The 7,015-nt window shown below is 40.4% G+C and overlaps 1 long non-coding RNA gene across 1 annotated transcript; it reads right to left on the bottom strand.

Annotated features, from left to right (window-relative positions):
- Window positions 1–1,885: 1,885 nt before the first annotated feature.
- LOC148978412 (uncharacterized) lies at window positions 1,886–6,487 on the bottom strand. The gene is made up of 3 exons (XR_016169368.1): window positions 4,957–6,487; window positions 4,805–4,856; window positions 1,886–4,703 (listed from the first exon to the last, which is right to left on the bottom strand). It is a non-coding gene; the product is annotated as an uncharacterized LOC148978412 (long non-coding RNA).
- Window positions 6,488–7,015: the final 528 nt, after the last annotated feature.

Here is a 7,015-nt window from a genome sequence, read left to right as displayed (position 1 = left end):
CATTAATTCAATCAACAGCATAAAAATAAAAAAGGAGCATTTATTTACAACTAAACTTACAAAGGAAATAGAAATACAAAGGAAACAGAAATATACAACAGTACTAGAAGAAATCAAAAGAAATTGAAAACAGTATTAAATAAGAGACAGAGGATGATTGACATTTTGATGTGGAGCTTGAAAGAGCTGTGACCAAGGGATGTGCTGACAGAGGGAATCACCACAGAGGAGATTATGGAGGGAATATGGAGGCAGAACATGGCAGGAAGCCCCAACAAGGTCACCAGGATGTAGGGCCGTAGCACAGTCAATAAAAGGATAGGTGGACCTTTGGTAAATGGACCAAGCAGAACCCAGGGGACAACAAAATGAGATGGAGCCATTAGAGATGAGGATTTAGGCAGAGCTGAAGACCCAAGGCAAGACCACTGCACTGCAGGACAGAAGCAGAACCACAGAGGTTGAAGGAATAAGGCAAGACCCCCGATACAGCTTGAGGGATAACTGCCCATGGTGGAACGGATAGGTCGACAGAGTGAAAGTTAAGTCCGGGGCTTGGCACAAAGACAGAGGATCAACACCTAGGCGGAGCTGGTAATCTGGAATACAAAGGTTGACTCAAGGTGCAATGAAGGATGAGGCAAAAGGCTGCAAGGAGCCAGCGGACACAGGCCCCATTAAATAGATGACATGGGTAGAGGAGGCGGGAGGAGCATCAATGAGAGGCTTCATGCTGAGTGAGAAGGACATCAGACTGGACTGTTTAAACAGCTGGAGGGACCAGCCAACACAGGATAATGGGTTATTAAAAAAAAGAAAAAAAAAAGATTATAACCCGACAAGTACTTTACAGTAATTTTGAAAATGTTTAAAAACTAAAATGAAAAACAAAACAAAGTGCAACAAAATACAAGACAAGTTTACAACTTTCATACAAAGCTTTACAATATAAGAAGGGGCAAACAATGGCATAAAAGGTAACAGAATGTAAGAAACAAGTTAAAAGGTATTTATTAACAATAAAAACAATGCTTTAAAATAAAGATCTAAATATAAAATAAATGCAAAGACAGACAAAAGGGTCATAAAATAGAAAGTCAAATGGAACAAGAGGAGAAACCATAGTTTGGGTGTCCCTTTAATTAAGATAAATACAAAATTAATACAATGTAAATAAAACACTTAAGAAAAAAAAAGTGTCTGCACGGGAGGCATCCCTATATATTGTAGCTTAAGTGACTTTGATTTGCACCTGCAGTTGATAGACTCATGAGGTGCAGGGTGAAAATCAACCTTGGACAAGACCCACCCACTGAAGTACAACACAAGTCCCACCCACCCAAGTCCAGCAGCTGAACACTTGAAAAGAAAGATCTCCAGTTTTCCAGAAGTTCATGAAAATGAATCAAGTACCCAGAAAACTTAACCATCCCATCGGGGAGAACAAAATTCAAACAGGCTGAATGAAATAGCAGCATCAGGCACAAATAAAAATCAGCACAAGAACATAGAGATGAATCAAAGCAAAAAAAAGGGTGTAGTAAGACAGCCACTAATGCTAACATACAGAAGGCAGTCAGAATATAAACAGGCACATACATTTACAAAACACACAAACAGTAAAGGCAAACCTTTTATAAAGTACATTTAAATACAAAATACAACTGTTCCAGATAAATAGGAATGGGCATAAAAATGGTCAATGGGACTGGGCCATAAAACAGCACAATGGCTTACAAGGCAAGGAGCATAAATTAAAGATATATGGAAAACATTCAATCATAAAAAGCCAATAAAACTAAAATAGGCGAAGGGAAAATGCAAAGATAAGAGCAGTGATGGATCAAATGCAAAGGCAAGAGATCAAAATACAAAAGATGGGAAAAATGCACAAATGCAAAAAGTGCCATTGAGACCATGATAAGGACATAAGTGCAGAGACAAAATTTAAGGAGCATTAAGGCATAAAGGGTATTACAAATTTAATCTAACACCACAAGGAAAAAATATGTAAAAATCACTACAACAGGGCAAAAAAAGGGACTTAACTGGCAAAGGCATAAAAGGCAAACAGCAGAAATACAAACACTAAAGGGCAATAGGAATGCAAAAGGAAGAATAATCTGAGACGTGCAGCTTTTATGCTTAACAACTTTATTTTGTTCTGTCTTAGAATAGCTTAGACAAGACCATAAAGGGCACAGAACAAAGTTTAAATAGAAGTTAGTAAATAAAATCCTGTACAAAAGGGAAAAAAAGACAGACTGATTGAAATATAGAAAATAAATAAAAAACCTAAAATGTGCTGAAATACAAAAAACAAGGTTAAACAATACAAAGTAGCAAAAATAAGTCAAGTGGACAAAGCTGCTTTAGGATGGGATGTAGAGCCAAAACACAGTCAATAAAATTATAGGGGGGACCTTTGGTGAATGTGCCAGTTACAACTCGGTGGACAACCAACTCAGATGGAGCCATTAGAGATGGGGACCTGGGCAGAGACAAGACCACTGCACTGCAGGGCAATAACTGCCCATGGAGGACCTGATAGAGCAGCAACCTAACTTTCACTCTGTCGACCTGTCTTGGGCCTCAGATTACCAGCTCCGCCATAAGTCTGGAGCTTGGCACAAAGGTGGACTCAATGTGTAAAGGGTAAAATGAAGGATGAACCAAAGAGCTGAAAGTAGCCAACAAACACAGGCCACATTAACTAGACGACACAGGTAGAGGAGGGGGGGAGCAGCATCAATGAGAGGCTGAGTGTGAAGGACATCAGACTGGATTGTCTATTTCAGCTGTTTAATGGGAACACAAAATAAACCAAAACAGATTATAAACCTCACAAAAACTTAAAGTAATTTTGAAAATGCAAAAAAAGTTACAATTCACAAATGGGGTGTTCCAAATTACACAATATGGGCACAAGTAAAGTCATAAAAGAGTAGAAACACGGTTTATGGTCTATATTTGTTTCCATGTTCTGTTTAAAGCCTTTTGTTAACCCAAGTAAAAAAAAAAATAAAAAAAAAACAAAGAAATTAAAAACAAAATCAAGTGCAACAAAATACAAAAAAGTAAGTTTACAACTTCAATACAAAGCTTTACAATATAAGAAAGGAAAACAAGTCAAACACAAGTCAGGATCTACACAAGTCAAACACAAGTCAAGACCCACACAAGTCAACACAAGTCAGGATCCACAAAAGTCAAACACAAGTCAGGATCTACACAAGTCAAACACAAGTCAAGACACACAAGTCAAACACAAGTCAAGATCAACACAAGTCAAACACAAGTCAGGATCCACATGTCAAGATCCACACAAGTCAACACAAGTCAGGATCCACAAAAGTCAAACACAAGTCAGGATCCACACAAGTCAAACACAAGTCAAGACACAAGTCAAACACAAGTCAAGACCCACACAAGTCAAACACAAGTCAGGATCTACACAAGTCAAACACAAGTCAAGACACAACTCAAACACAAGTCAAGACACAAGTCAAACACAAGTCAAGACCCACACAAGTCAAACACAAGTCAGGATCTACACAAGTCAAACACAAGTCAAGACCCACACAAGTCAAACACAAGTAAAGATCAACACAAGTCAAACAAGTCAAGATCCACTCAAGTCAAACACAAGTCAGGATCCACACAAGTCAAACACAAGTCAAGACCCACACAAGTCAAACACAAGTAAAGATCAACACAAGTCAAACAAGTCAAGATCCACTCAAGTCAAACACAAGTCAGGATCCACAAGTCAAGATCCACACAAGTCAAACCCCATCAGCATAAAATAGTCAATTGGACAGGAACATAGAACAGCATAATTACTAACAATTAAAATAGCATAAATGAAAGATGGAAGACATTTAATCATAAACAAAAAACAACGGGCTTAGAAAAACAATTGGCTTAGAAAAAAAATGCAAAGACAAGAGAAAGAAATAAAATAAATGCAAACGATAGGAAAATGCACAAATACAAAATTGTAAATTTTGAAAAAGTACATGTCACAGGGTGACAAAATCCAACTTTGTCCCCAACAAAGCGGAACTAATGTTCGCCGTGATTGCCTCCCGCCGGACCCAAAAAAAGGAACACCGGGCTAGTTCCAGGGTAGCGCAAAAATCCCCAAAAATGGGGTGATCAGCCAAACATCGCTGGCAGCTGTGCATGGGGAGTAAAGCTTCGCGATTGGGACGCGTTGCGATTAGAGGAGTATAAAAGGAGGAAGTACAGACCAAACGGGGCATTGTTTTGGGAGAAGTGCTCTCAGAGAAAGTGTGAGCCGTGGTGAAGAGGAAGTGGGGCCGGCGAACGGGCACGGTGCTGTGAGTTGGGAGAAAGAGCAGGCTGATTCAATGAGAAGGAGGTAACCATGGGACAGAAGATCATTTGTGAGAGATCATGAGTAGTCCAAATCAATTTCCATCCTCCTCTCGTGTCTGTGGGACCTCTTGATGTGAATGCCAGTTCAGAAGAAGGGCGACGGCCATATATGAGTATTTCCCACTGAGTGCTGAATTGTTGAGATGAAGGGATGTGATGCACTGTTTGCTGTGTGAAGTGTAAACCTAAACCCCTGGATGTCCACTTCTTACCGGAGTTTTCCCATCACATTCTGACTGCATAAGAAGAGGCTAACATTGCTGTACTTCACAGACCATTGAGTGTATTTATCTGGCAGCCCACTGTGAAGAGAGACACATAGTGAACGCTTAACTGACTGCTTTGCAGTGAAACCTCCAGCCGTAAGTTCTCTGTCTGACACTTAAAGAAGAGGATTACGTACCTGTCTGCTTTGCAGTGAAGCTCCCCCGCTGCAAGCTCTGTGTCTGTTGGCCCTGCAAGTGAATTCAAGTTTGTTTGTATAGTCCTTTCACAATACTTGTTTCAAAGCAGCTTTACAGAAAGTGCATTACAGGAAAGTACATGGAAAATTACATTTAGTTAATCATGTTATATTAAGGGCATAACATATCAGCAGCATTGAGTCGTCTTTCCACAGGCGTCGAGTCATCTTTCACAGGTGTTGAGTCGTCTCTTCATAGGCATTTAGTCTTCTCATCGCAGGTGTTGGGGCATCTGAAGTCTCCATGAGAGGCTGGATACAAACTGGAGCTGACGAACGCCATTTTTCTCGGGACAAGCGTCCCGAGATAACGGCAGAAAACAGATGGGAAATAATTAGCATAGCTGATGTTCATAATGACTTCCATTACACAGGAGTAGATGTTAAAAAAACACTCACAAACTCTCCACAACCCAACCATACGCGCCAACCCGTTTGACTAAGGCTGTCGAGCCCCACTGTCACGGTAATGCGTTTCATTGGCAACGGTTCCGTATGGCATACCGCCTACCGCAATAACACAATATCTGCCCAACCACCCATCATTCACACAATACACACAGGAAAAGTAATGACTGTAAATACTATGCAACCTATACAAGTAACCTACAGACTCTTTAAGTTTTAAAGTATTAAAAGCATTCGACCTGATTCAGTCTTTAGTCTAGTTTTAAACTTTGACAGCGAGTCAGAGCGTCAAACCATATCGGGAAGGATATTCCAGAGTTTGAGCGTAAATAATTTAAGTTTGAGCCTAACTTTTATTTCTGGAATATTTACATTAATAAATAACTAATGTTAATTACAAGAAATTGTTTAGCAGTGTCGTTAATAATCCTTAAGCAAGAACTGACCACAGAGAAGTCATCTTAACAAATTGTAAGTACCATTCGAACGCTTATAATTTAGGGCAGATTTGACTTATTCGACCTGACCTGAGGATAAAAAATAATAATGTTAAAGGTGTTAAAATTAAAGCGCACAAACACCGTAAAACATGGCGCACAACGTGGGGCTTTAACTGTTCAATTCTGGCCAGTAATTGAACAGTTAAGTGCCTTCTAAATAGTATGTGTGTGGATATGCATAAGGATTAAAAATGTATTTTCTTTTTTTTGGGAAAAAAAAGAAACATCAAATAGAAGACGACTAGACAAATAATCTTTTCTAGATTAGTATCTTTTTTTCCAACTAAGTTTAACACCCAAAACAGGTTAGATGTGCACATAAGAAATAAGTTGAAGGGTGATTGAAAGTCTAATAAGTCTATTCCAAAGAGGCTAAGCTATGGCAGCAAAAGCCCAGGAAAAATCCAGCATGACTTTTATACAACCATGTACATGGGGTGATTCTCGTATATTAGGATGGCGAAAGATAGCCTTACAGGCAGAGACATCAGTCCAAGAGATGGAACCAGGAGAAACATTCCTTTCAAAGGAGCGACTTTGACTTACTAGTCATTAGGTGTGTAACGTCTTGGAGAGGTCAGACAGAACAGCCGCTCCGATTCTGCTGAGGTGAAGCATAATAGAGCCTAGGTCTCTCCCAGAACAGATTCCAATTATTTACAAAGAGCAGTTTCTGTTCATTACACAATGAGATTAATAATTCAATTAGTGCAAATAGACTACTGAACCTTTCCTGTCCTTGTCTGTAAGTGGGAAGCAGTTCAGACACGATGATCGTTGCTTCAGGCTATGTGTTGCGTACCATCTCGATCAGGCTCCTGTAGTCCTTCTTCAGAACCTCAGCCTGATGTTGTTCGCTCCCACGTTCAGCACAACAGATCCGACGCGCTCATCACCGTTCAGGATCTCGGGAACCTGTGCAGCAACATCAAGAACATGAGCACCAGGAAAGCAGTGAGTGCGCACCTTATCCTTACCTGAGGTAGCAAGGACATGACGGATAATGGATGTGCCGATGATCACAGCGTCGTCGCGTTCCGACTCGAGAAGAGTGGAGAAGCAGTTCCGGGCGGCGGAGAGGTTCTAGCTCTGGTCCTGGCTCGCGTCTTCCGCTGTGTGATCCAGGGTGTTGTGTCGGTGCCGGACTGAATGAAGCCAGAGATGATCGCGTCCTCCTGGGCAAAGAAACACATGGAGTAGACGAAGTCAGAGTCAAAGAGCAACTAACCACTGACTTGTGAGC

The sequence above is a fragment of the Pimephales promelas genome, chromosome 7 (assembly GCF_988280905.1).
Source record: "Pimephales promelas chromosome 7, fPimPro1.hap1.1, whole genome shotgun sequence".
NCBI classification, from domain to species: Eukaryota; Metazoa; Chordata; class Actinopteri; order Cypriniformes; family Leuciscidae; genus Pimephales; species Pimephales promelas.
The sequence above is the reverse complement of the archived record's forward strand: the minus strand, read 5'-3'. Positions and strand labels throughout refer to the sequence as shown.